At 42.2% G+C, this 13,178-nt stretch overlaps 1 long non-coding RNA gene across 2 annotated transcripts; it reads left to right on the forward strand.

Moving 5' to 3' along the window:
- LOC125936079 (uncharacterized) lies at positions 1–9,449 on the forward strand. 2 transcript variants are annotated; one of them, XR_007461921.1, is made up of 4 exons: positions 1–80; positions 2,457–2,515; positions 3,964–4,180; positions 6,738–9,449. It is a non-coding gene; the product is annotated as an uncharacterized LOC125936079 (long non-coding RNA). The 2 variants fall into 2 exon arrangements; XR_007461920.1 differs by having other exon boundaries at positions 3,964–9,449.
- Positions 9,450–13,178: the final 3,729 nt, after the last annotated feature.

The raw sequence follows: 13,178 nt of genomic DNA on the forward strand, positions 1-13,178 counted from the left end.
TCCGGGGGCGGGTCGTGCCGGCTCCGAGCTGCTCGGGTTCCGCTGTTCGCTGTACTTGGTGCAAAGTGGAAGCGAAGCAGGTGCACCGGGGAGCTGCGGGAAGGGCTGGCGGGGGCCTCCGGACCCACGGGGGTCGCAGAGAAGGAGGGGCGGGGCTGACCTCGGTCCGACGAGGGGGGACGCGCCCTTCCCCCCCCCCCCCCCCCCCCCGCCTCCCTCGGCAGGGAGGCCCCGAAGCGGGTTTCCAGTGGTCCAGGAGACGGGCGGCGAGAGCCGGGCTGAGCCCCTGACCCGCAGGCCTCAGGGTGGGTGCTCCCTGCAGCCCTTCTTTGCCTGAAGAAGGTGCTCTGTGAGGGTGGAAGTTTTGTGCATCCAAGTGACTAAAGCCTGATTCCAGAAGTTTCTCTGATGCCCTTGGCTTTGCAGGCTGTCGGGCTAGAGGGCAGCAGGGAAGGGAACACATAATCATTATGAGAAATAAATAACCTAACTGTTATTGTTAGGTTAGTTGTTTTACACTAATGATCTGTTGGAATAAAGATGCGAGGTACGGTTGAAGGGAATGGCCAGGGTGCAGAATTGACTGGACGAGAGTTCAGTGAGGAGGGACTAGAGGGTGCGGGCGGAGATGTTGGCAGCATTGCATAAGATTTTAAGAGCCTGATGTTTGGGTTCAGGTCAGGTCCTGTCACAAAACAGCATCGCATCCCTGGGCGTGTTACTTAGACCAATCCCGTTTCCTCACCTGTAAAATGGGCACAGGTCCGGCCCACCAGGCACTTGACCCTTGGGACTCCCAAGTGTAAGTTCCAGCTGCTGGAAATGTGGCTCCAAGGCCCAGGCTGAAACAAAACCAGGCCAGTGAAGTAGGAAGCAGCAGGCCTCGGGAACAGAAATCACGACGGGAAGAACATATTCCTGAACTGAAACCTCTCCCTAGAGTTTCAGTGTGGAGGCAGAAGAATCCTGGAAAGGAACGTGCTCAAGTTACTGGCCAGAATTTTCCCCTCTGGTGTGAGCAAAGTCTGGGCGATAACACCGTAATTGTAGCTCAGCAAAACTTTAGTTCAACTTTCAAAAGAACGATGGGAGCTGCAATTGAAGGGAATGGGCAGGATGAGAATCTAATACGAAAAGACACTTTCCTGAAGGCTTTGGGGGCTATGGGTTGAGGAAAAGGAAGGAATAGGGACCAGCTATAGCCAAGGAAATGGTTTCTCATCACTTCCCAAGCACATATGTGTTATTCCCTGTACCCTCCGCTCTCTGTTTATTCTGAGCTGCTCAGACCATATTTACCACCACCCTTGGGATTCATTGAATGGCCCCCTTATAGAATCGCAGTGGAGGTGAAGAGAAGGTTTCTAAAACTCTGTAACTTTGCCTTATTTTTTTTTACGCTTATTTATTTATTTACTTTGAGAGATACAGAGAATGCAGGTGGGGCAGGGGCAGAGAAATGGGGAGAATCCCAAGCAGGCTCCACGCCATCAGCGCAGAGCCCATGTGGGGCTTGAACTCACGAAACCGTGAGATCCTGACCCGAGCCGAAATCAAGAGCCAGATGCTCAAATGACTGAGCCGCCCAGGCACCCCACTCTGCCTTATCTTATAATTAGAACTCAGAAAGTAAATATCCAGTTACACAGTTGGCTGGTAACAGCCAAGAACTGAATCAATGTCTCGATTTCCAGGTCAGGGCTCTATCGTCTCCCACCTTTAGCTTAAAGCAAGTTTCTCAGCAAAAGCTCCTCTTGTGAAACTTCATGTAAGAGAGGCCAGACAAAAAGGCAAACATCTGAAAACACTTGCTCTCCTTTCTGAGCTTCTGGATTCTCTGCCCTCAAGCGGCTAAAAAATATTAGGAAAATAGGTAAATGACATCATTTCAACATTTCCTGTGCCAATAAGTATTGTAATCCTAGTATTTTTAATGCTGGAAAAGTGTTCCAAACTTTGTATATCCTAAATTTTATTGTTCCAGTTATTGCACACAGGTTCTTTTTGATTTTTTCAAAGGCTTAAATTGATGGTAATTCCATAAAAAACCAACGGTTTATATTCACTCGGTAAGAAAAGTTCTCTGTGATCATTTCAGAATTATAAACAGGCAAGTGGAGGGGCGTTTGGGTGGCTCCGTCGGTTAAGCATCTGACTTCAGCTCAGGTCTTGTCTCACGGTTTGTGAGTTTGAGCCCCGCGTCCATGTCTGTGCTGACAGCTCAGAGCCTGGAGCCTGCTTCGAATTCTGTGTCTCCCTCTCCCTCACCCACTCACACTCTGTCTTTCTCTCTCAAAAATAAATAAACAGTAAAAAAAAAAAATTTTTTTAAGTAAATGGACAAGTGGATAATCAGGCACCAGATTGGTCAAAGGACCACTCTCTTGATAAGTAATCCTAAGCCGCTGAGTTACCCAGACCTCTCACGATTCCATTCCTCATTCTTCCTTACCCAGCTCTGGTATCACCACTCTTGGCCCTTTCTCAAGAGCATCCGAAAATGAACAAATCCCAGGTAAGTTGTTTAGGGCCTTACTTCCCACATTTTACAGTGGATTTCGAGGAGGCTGATAGTAATTTGTACATGCAGATGAAATAGTAGAAACATGTAAAATAAAGCATCAGAGAAAAGTATCAGATCACCACCGGAAAGGCTGGCATAAATACACAGAAATCATATGTTCCTATGGACTTACTCAAGTTGTACCAGAAAGGCCCAGACAGTTTGAGCTAGGTTTTACACTGGCTATTTGAATGGCTTTCTTGTCATTTTCTTAGATGGTCTCTGAATAACTGACACAGGCCAGTCTTGCCAAGGCAGTGGGTTTTCTGTGACTTTCGTTCTCCGTTATTAGAGGGAACCGATTCATTGTCATCTGAATAGACACCATGCAGATGATTCCCTGTGATCTAGTTTTTATCCAGGGATAAAAACTAGAATAATGGATTGCATGTTCCCCGAATAGTGCCCTATAACTATTTCTTTCAGCTTTATCTTTGAAACAGGCTTAGAGGGAACAATGCAGTGTTCTGTTCTGTGGATAAAACGTCCTCACTTGACGGTCTCATTTCAACTCGCTTCATGTAGTCTTGTATCTGTTCCCACCACTCCCATGGATCTGGTCAAAGTTGGCAGTAGCCCAAATATTTTCACACCCAGCGGGTGTTTTCCAGTCCATGCTTAATTGAATCTGTTGCCTCTGACAGTCGATAATATAGATTATAATATAATCTAGCTTGGTAATTTCTAAATTATTTTAGACCCCTCCCTAAAAATCATCTAAGAGCCACTGATTTCATGCAAATATCCAACATTGCTTATATGTGTACAGCTGATTATTGTATGCTGTGTACTTACTCCCACTTTGCATTCTACGGAAGTTGAATTGTCTTCAGAGATAATGTGATCTTTATTATTTTTTAATATTTAAAAAATTTTATTTTGGGAGAGAAAGAGAATGCGTGGGGGAGGGGCAGACAGAGAGGGAGAGAGAATCCCCAGCAGGCTCTGCACGGTCAGTGCAGAGCCTGACTCGTGACTCGATCCCACGAACCAGGAGATGACCTGAGCCAAGATCAAGACTTGGACACTCGACCAACTGAGCTGCCCAGGTGCCCCGATAACTCAATCTTTAATACAGGGAAAACGTTCATCCAACAGCAGTTATATTGTGTTGACTCTCATAAGGACCTCATCGATTGGATTTTGACCTCATCTTGATTTTATCTGCAAAGGTCCTATTTCTAAATAAGGTCACATTTGCAGGTAGCAGGGTGTGAGATCATAGAAAATACATATATCGATTTCTGCTCCTGGTTCGTGGCACAGAGCTCCTAAACCCCTTAGAGTTTCATCGCTGACCGTGGTGTCTTTTCTTGTAACGGGGTGACTCTTGGTGGGCTCCTGGATGGGAGACAGTCACCAGAAGGACCAAGCCACGATTAGAAGCTTGAAATTTTCAGCCCACCCCCATTCTCCAGAGAGGGGAGAGGGGCTAAACGTGGAGTTCATGATCCATCGTGCCTACACGATGAAGCTTCTGTAACAAAAATGCCAAAAATGCCAATAGCACGGGCTTCGGAGACCTTCCAGGATGGCGATGCTGGGAGAGTGGCGGCCCCAGGACGGACATGGAAGCCCCGTGCCCCTTGGCATAGCAGGTCCCCCACATCTCTTCCGGTAAGATGTTCGTCCTTACCCTTTATGTCTTTTTATAATAAACTGGTGAACAGCAAGGACACTTGCCCTGGGTTTTGTGAGCTGCTCTAACAAATTCATCAAACTCGAGAAGGGGATCATAGACCCTCTGATTTGTAGCTGAAGGGTCAACACAGATGACGACCTGGTCTCATGATTGGCTTGGGGGGGTGGGCAGTCTTGTGGGACCGAACCCTTAACCTGTGGGATGTGACACTGTCTCCAAGTACATAGGATCGGAATTGAGTTACACTGCAGGATACCTGGCCCAGGTCACAGAATTGCTTGGTGTGGGAACCCCCCCCCCCCCCCCCGGCACAGCTAGTGTGGTCGTTGCGTGAGAGTAAAGGAAAAACACAGGAGGACAGAGGGTCTCTGCACATGGGAGGTTAAGACTTCAGCTCAACCCACAAACATCCTGTTAGATTATATCTTCAGATGTGTGACAACGAAAACAAAGTAAATAAGAATTTCATGATTAAAAGCAAAAAAAAAATTTAGTTGTATACCCTAGGTTAGTATTCAGATGACATTTCAAGTTTAAATAGAAGCCTTTAGGGACACCTGGATGGCTCAGTTGGCTAAGCGTCTGACTTCAGCTCAGGTCATGATCTCACAGTTCGTGAGTTCGAGCCCTGCCTCAGGCTCTGCGCTGCCAGTGTGGAACCTGCTTGGGAATCTTGCTCTCCCCTCTCTGCCCCTCCCGACTTGCGCTTTCTCTCGCTCCCAAAATAGATAAACTTCAAAAACATAAATAAGCATTTATAACTTTGCTCTCCATTACTTATCACACCAACAACTCCAGTGAAACAATGTAAACATCTTAGGTGATTTTAATATTAAAATTCGATTGGAAATAAGCAGAAAACAAAAATTTGTGCTGACATTTTATAATGTTTTGAATAGCCTAACTTTTGCATGAGGACTTTTTTCTTTTTCTTGTAATTGAGGAATTATGGCTTCTAATTAGTGATAGCCCCCAGGAGACATGGCAGATCTCAAAAAGTACATGAGAATTTTTGTTGAGATCGAAATTTCTGTTGAGCTTAGTGATGGCAAATTTGGAGGACAAGACTTTTCAGAAGATGTTCTGTTCTATTAAAGCTTTTTTTTTTTTTTAATTTTTTTTTTAACGTTTATTTATTTTTGGGACAGAGAGAAACAGAGCATGAACGGGGGAGGGGCAGAGAGAGAGGGAGACACAGAATCGGAAGCAGGCTCCAGGCTCTGAGCCATCAGCCCAGAGCCTGACGCGGGGCTCGAACTCACAAACTGCGAGATCGTGACCTGAGCTGAAGTCGGACGCTTAACCGACTGAGCCACCCAGGCGCCCCTCTTTCTTTTCTTATAGACTTTAGAATTAGCAGTTTGATCCTGATAGGAGCCATGTTGGAAAGGTTAATGGATTTGAAGCACGTGAAATAGTTCGTTTAATTTTAACTCTAACCTAGAATTTTGAGAACCAAGTTTAGGAGTAAGGAGTCCACTGCACAAATTTTTTTCTCTTTATCCCAATAACCATTTCTATTTCTATAGTTGTATTGATAAGTGTGGATGATTTTTTTTTTTAAGAGAGGGAGAAAACAAGTGAGCAGGGGAGGGGCAGAGGGAGGAGAGCGAGAAACACAATAATCTACTGGTGAACAGCAAGGACACTTTTCCTGGGTTTTGTGAGCTGCTCTAATAAACTCATCAAACTCTGGAAGGGGGTCATGGGACCACACTGGGCGTGGAGCCTGACACGGGGCTCAATGGCACAACCATAAGATCACGCCCTGAGCCAAAAGTCAAGAGTTGGACGCTTAACGGACTGAACCACCCAGGTGCCCTGATTCTGTACTCATTTCAAAAACTTATTTCAGTTGTAAGAGCAAAAAACAAAAAAAATCTTATTTCAGTTGTATCTTCAGTTTATATATAACTTAATCTATAAAACTATAAGGGGTCTTATTTATAAAGGTAAGCCATATATATATATATATATCACACATACATATACACACGTGTGTGTGTGTGCATATATATACACACATATATATACACACACATATATATATATATGCACACACACACAATTTTCTTAGAGATAAACACATAAGGTATAAGACGAGGAGGGGCCACATCTGGGGATTACACAATTTAGCTCTGTGCCAGCCACTGTAACATCTAGGAAAGCAGAAAGACATGGGAATAACAAAGAAGAAACAGGATGCGGTCTTCTGGTCACTTTCTGTGGATCCAGGCCAGTCGTTAAACAGACTTGTTAGGCCACACCTGTCCCAGCTGGCTGAACAGCGAGAAGTTGCTACCAGTAATGATGGGAACCGATTCAGGGAAGTATAATTAGATCTCTGACCCAAGGCCTGAATGGATTCAGCATCATACACCCGTGTTAGCACATAACTAGAAGACTTAGTATTTATTCATTAAAGCATACAGGAAATCAACTTACTTCAAATTACAGGGCAAGTAATAGATACTCTGCGTCCTGAATCTAACTAGAACTGTTGCCATTCGTCCATTTCTTTTGATTCTCTAGATACATCGAAGCAGTGTGTGACTACTCGGGGAGGCTGGATGTTCCAGAGTTATATCTGCTTTGACTAGAGGGAGAAGCCATTACACCCCAACCATCAACCTTTAGATTTATGTCCACTCTTAGCCTTTTAGCCTTCAAATCATGATCAGCTTGGGTGCCCGGGTGGCTCAGTCTGTTAAGCATCCGACTTCAGCTCAGGTCGTGATCTCACAGTCCGTGAGTTCAAGCCCTGTTTTGGGCTCTGTGCTGACAGCTCAGAGCCTGGAGCCTGCTTCGAATTCTGGGTCTCCCTCTCTCTCTGCCCCTCCCCTGCTCATGATCTCTCAGTCTCCCAAAAGTGAATCAACACTAAAAAAAACAAATTTAAATCACGATCAGCTTTTCCTTTTTCATGGTCCATTGGCAAAGGGTCTTCTTTTTTGATAGTTCTAATTCCAAAGAGAAGGCTTTCCCCTCCCCTGCCCCCTTAGTTATGCTTAGATTCAGGTTGGATCATCTCCCTACAAAAGTTTACATCTTTAGAGAGCTGGCTCCATTAAAAATAGGCTTTTTATTCATCCAGCGAAAATAGATTATGAACAAGCAACAAAACCAGCGTTCTTTTCGCTCCACCCTTCCAGCCACCTCCTAGCCTACTTTTCATGATAGGAGCAGCCTTCTACAATTTCCTGTCTCTGGTGAACATGTGCAGCCATTTTTGCTCAAAAAAAAAAAAAAAAATCCAGTCAATGCAACATATAGAGTACATTTCTAATCCCATCTGCGTCTCTTCAACATACACATATTTCTATTTCTCTGATGTTTTACACAAAAGGCTTTGAGCAAAAACCTTTTTCCACATTGACCTCTTTTGCCAGAATTGGGAATTGAACCCAAACGTAAGTGCTTTCGAAAGGCCTCTCTGCCTCTTACAGCTGTTCAGGGTTTCTTTTTATCATGAGTTTTCTGATGTCGAGTAAGTTTGGAGTTTAAGCTAAAAGATTTTCCACATTGGTTACATACAAAAGGTTTCTCTCCAGTATGGATTTTCATGTGTTTGTTAAGATTTGAGTTATTGTTAAAGACCTTTTGACATTCACTACATTTATAGAGTTTTTCTTTGGTATGAATGTTTTTATGCCGGTTAAAATCTGAGCAGAAGCGAAAGGTCTTTTGGCATTCGGGACACGTAAAGGGCCGCTCTTCAGAATGAGTTTTCTGATGTTTAATGACGCTTGACTGATACTTAAAGGTTTTGTCACAAACATTACACTTGTATGGCCTCTCTCCAGTATGACTTCTTTGATGTTGAGTTAGGTCTGAGAAACGGACAAAGGTCTTTTTACAACTGCTACAGATGTACTGTTTCTCTCCAGTGTGAACGTGTTGATGACGCTGTAGATCGATGAGCTGCGTAAAGGCCTTTTCACAGTTGTCGCATGAAAAGGACTTCTCTCCACTATGAATTTTCTGATGTTTTTTAAGATTGGAGCTGCTCTTGTAGGACTTGTCACAGTCATTACATTTGTAGGGTCTCTCTCCGGTATGAACCCTCTGATGGAGGACAAACTGTGAGTATGGGCTGAAGTCCTTTTTGCAATAATTACACGTGTAGCATTGCTTTCTCACGTGAATTTTTTGGTGCTGCATTTTCTCTGCGAAACTGTCAAAGGCCCTTCCACAAGACTTGCAGGCAAAGAGTTTCTTTTGAGAATGAGGTTTTTGGTGGAGGATCAGGTTTGGCCTCTTGCCGACGTGAAGCCTGTGGTGAACGTTAAAGGAGGAGAGAAACCTGAAGGCCTTTTGACACACACCACACTTGTAGGGCTTCAGACTGCTGTGCGCACTCTGGTGCTGAATAAACTTGGAAGTCCTGTTAAAGGTTTTTCCACACTGGTTACACTCCAAGTGCTTATCCAGAATAGAGAGTCTTTGAAGCGTTGTAAAGGATGAGGGATGTCTGAAGGCCTTTACGTTCTGGCCCGGTTTGTGGGCTTTCTGTACCGTGTGAATTCTCTGATGTCCAGTAAGATGGGAGAGGTGGCTGAACGCCATGCCGCAGCCCTCACAGTCATAAGGCTGGACAAAGGTACAGAACTTTTGATATTTCCCATGGTGACAGCTCGGTCTGATGCTAGTCACAGATTCACTAAGGGCATGATAACTGGCCAGTGCTGGCTGACATGCTGTCGGGAGAACAATAGGAGGGAAGCTGAATTAAATCCAGGCACTGCCGGGGCGCCTGGGTGGCTCAGTCAGTTAAGCGGCCGACTTCGGCTCAGGTCATGATCTCGCGGTCCGTGCGTTCGAGCCCCGCGTCGGGCTATGGGCTGACAGCTCAGAGCCTGGAGCCTGTTTCACATTCTGTGTCTCCCTCTCTCTGACCCTCCCCCATTCGTGCTCTGTCTCTCTCTGTCTCAAAAATAAATAAACATTAAAAAAAAAAATAGGGTCATGGGTTTGAGCCCCACGTGGGGTTTAGAGATTACTTAAATTAAAGGCAAAAAAAAAAAAAAAATTCAGGCACTGCCACAAACATCAAGATCATTAGTAAGTGGGGTACGGGGAGGGAACGGCTCAGTGACTGGGGACTTCAGAGAGGTAGGAGGAAGGAGAGACCCATTCTCCAAGTAGAAGAAGAATTTAAACGACCAGCAGGTGGCCCGTGAAAGATTTCTGTAAACTTGAAATACTTACATTGGTGACCGTGTTTTTAAAAAAAAAAAAAAAAAAAAAAAAGGCAAGTAGTTAAAAATTTTAAATACCAAATCACCAAAGCTTAAAGAATCTAAAAAGAATCACATGAAATTCTAGCGGGGAGTAAAGGTTAATTTTCATTAAGATCCTTTAAAATAGCTCTGGCATATAGATACAGCAATTTGTAAAAGTGATTATACTTTATTTTCCATTAAACGATAAAATTGGGGGTCTTTATATGAATAGATATAAACCTGGCTTCTTAATTTTACTGGCGTATGATGTAGATTTTATATATTTTACTATAGGACAGAGTCAATATTGATTGGGCCAGTGCTCTACTTGGGTGGTTGAGTTGTATTTTTGTTACTTCAAAGAACACCAAGCACATCTTATATATCCATCCTTGTAAAATTTTTTTGAAATGAATTCTAGGCATAGATTCTTCAAAATGAGAGGGAGTCCCAAATTCTGATACACACACTACACTCAAGTTTTATGATGCACAGCACATCATTTTCTAGTATCTTGATGATCTACTCTGTTAAACTTAACTTTTTTGTCAGACTGTGGGGCTAGAAGTTCTAGCTTTTGTGATAAAGAAACCTAAATTAAAATTGGTTAATTGCTAGGGAAAAAAATCATTTTGAGCATTTCTGCAGAACATAGAAAGTTTTATATAGATTAATAAATATAAAAAATTTTACAGTGCCAAGATGGTGAGCTAGCGTGGATTTCTGTGATCTTCCTCATTCTAGATCTTGAGAGGTACTGAAGTGAAAATGGATGGGTACCGAGGAATAGTTTAAAACAGACAGGAGTAATATTTTCTAAAAGATAAAGGTCAGTATAACATAAGACAGGATCAGGTGAGAATTAAAAAGAACAAAGTAGAAATAACTGGTTTGAAGGTATAAGGTTTAAACAAACTTAATAGTTCACATTTATAGCAAAATTATGCAAAGACAAAGCAGGAACATGGAGATCCTGGTTGGAGAACTTGAGGAAAAGGGCTGAAGAACTCAGAAGCTGGAATAGAAGGACTAAAAGAGAAGGATCACCATCCATTAATAGAAGTCCTCGAGAGGAAAGAAAAAAAAAAAAAAAAGGTGAGAGGATTTACCAACTTCACGTGGGCAGCTGGAAGAGAGGAGAAAGGAAGGACCAGAAAAAAAAAATATTCGAGGGAATAATGACCAAAAACTTTTCCAACACAATGAAAACTATAAACCCACACATTCAAGGAACCCCACAAACCCAAACTTGAGAAACGTGGAGAGACACCAAGGCACATGATGATCAGATTGTTCAAGATCAGCAATAAAGAGAAAACTTTTTTAAGAATAAAAAAGACATTCTGCACATTGAACAAAGATCAGGATGATGAAGGACATCAGATTTCCCACTGGAAACACTACAGGCAAAACAATAACAAAAAAGGGAGTAGAGCAAAAATTTTAGTATCCTGAAAACAAACAAAAAACACCCTACCAACCAGAATTCTTGTGCCCAGCAAAAAACTTTCAAAAATGAAGGCCAGGGTGTCTGGGTGGCTGAGTTGGTTAAGCATCTGACTTCAGCTCAGATCGTGATCTTGCGTTCCATGGGTTGGAGCCCCACAATGGGCTCTGTGCTGACAGCTCAGAGCCTGAAACCTGCTTTGGATATTCTCTTTCTTTCTCTCTTTCTCTCTCTCTCTCTCTCTCTCTCTCTCTCTCTCTCTTCCTCTCTCTCTTTCTCTCTCTCTTTCTCTCTCTCTTTCTCTCTGCCCCTACCTTTCTCGCCCTCTGTCTCTTCCTCTCAAAATTAAACCTAAGAAAAAAAAGGCAAAAAAAAAATTCAGAAATACAGAAGTTGAAAGATTTCCAGCAGAACTATACTACAAGCAAATGTAAAAGATTTAAATTTTTAAAAATTTTAAGGCAAAAGAAAAAGGCTACCAGGTGGAAATTTGGCTCTATACAAAGGAACAAAGAATATCAAAAATTGTAACTACATGGTAAATATGTAAGGTTTTAAAAATTACCTAAGGCTCTTTAAAAGAGTATTGGGGCACTGGGTGTCTCAGTCAGTTAAGCATCCGACTTCGGCTCAGGGCATGATCTCCTGGTTTGTGAGTTCAAGCCCTGGGTTGCGTCTGTGCCGACAGCTTGGAGCCTGGGGCCTGCTTTGAATTCTGTGTGTGTGTGTGTGTGTGTGTGTGTGTGTGTGTGTGTGTCTGCCCCTCCCCTGCTTGCTCTCTCTCTTTCTCTCTCTCTAAAATAAACAAACATAAAAAAAAAAGTATTGGCTGATTAAACACAACAACAGTGCGTTGTGGGGCTTGTAACAGATGGAAAAGTAGATGTGTGACAACAGCATAAAGGCCAGGTGGAGAGAAATGGAAGAACTGGCATATTAAAGATGGATACTACAAACCCAAACCTTAATGCAATCACAAACATAAAGAGTTATAGCTAATAAGCCAACAAAGAAGATAAAGTAGAATTCTAAAAAGATAGTCAACTCAAAAGAGGGCCATAAAGGAGACAAAGGGGAATAAAGAACAGATGTGACAAATCAATAACAAGATGTGTTCAAACCTAACCATATCAATAATCATATTAAATGTAAATGATAATAAACTAGGTTTCTCTGTCGGGGCATTATTGACAATTTGTACCAGATAATTCTTTGTTGTACAGACTGTCTTGTGCACATAGGATATTTAATAGCATTTCTGGCCTCTGCCCCCTAAATGCCGGTAGCACTCTCCCATCCCCAGCTGTGACCACCAAAAAGGTCACCAGACACTGGCAGATATCCTAAGGGGACAAAATCCCCTACACACACACACACACACACACACTCTGAGAACTACTGGTATAAATATTCCAATTAAGAAAGGTAGAGATTATCAAGATTGAATAAAAAAGCCAAATTATGTATTCTGTAAAGAAACTCACTAAGTATTTAAAGACACAATTAAGTTAAAAGGAAAAGGATGGAAAATATGTCCACCCTGTTACCAGTCAAAAGAAAGCTTGAGTGGCTAATAGACAAAGCAAATCTCCGAGCAATAAATATTTCCAGGAATGAAAATATTCTGTAATAATAAAGTGATCAGTAGCATAGCAACCTTGAAGTTCATGCACCACAGAGCTTCAAAATACATTACAAAGAAATAGACAAACTCACAATTATAGTTAGAGATCTCAATACCCTTTTCTTAATAATTGATTAAAGAAGTAAGCAGAGTATCAGCAAATATGTGATAGGTTTGAACAGCACTATCAAGCAACTAGACCTAATTGCTGTTTATGGAACATCAACCACAGAATACACTTCTCAAGTGCACAAGGAAACATTTCCCAAATTGGACCACATTCTGGCCATAGAACAAGTCTTAAGAGGATTCAAGTAATGCAAAGTAGGCTCTCTCTAACAGAATTTAAAATTTAGCAGAAAAATCCCTGCAAAATCCCTCAATATTTTCAAACTAATATACTTCTAATTATGTAAACAAGAAATGAAAAGAGAAAAAGTATTTTAACTGAAGGAAAATGAAGACACAATATGTAAGAATTTGTGAGATGCTACTAAAGCAGTATTTGGGTAAAATTCATAGCACTAAGTGTCTATATTAGGAAGAAGAAAGGTCTCAAATCAAGGACTTCAGCTTCCACTTTAAAAAAAATTTTTTATAAGAGCGAATTAAACCAAAGTAAGCAGAAAAAAAAGGAAATAAAAAAGAAGAAATCGGTGACCTAGAAAATAAGAAACCAA

Source organism: Panthera uncia (genome assembly GCF_023721935.1).
Source record: "Panthera uncia isolate 11264 chromosome A3 unlocalized genomic scaffold, Puncia_PCG_1.0 HiC_scaffold_11, whole genome shotgun sequence".
Classification (NCBI taxonomy): domain Eukaryota; kingdom Metazoa; phylum Chordata; class Mammalia; order Carnivora; family Felidae; genus Panthera; species Panthera uncia.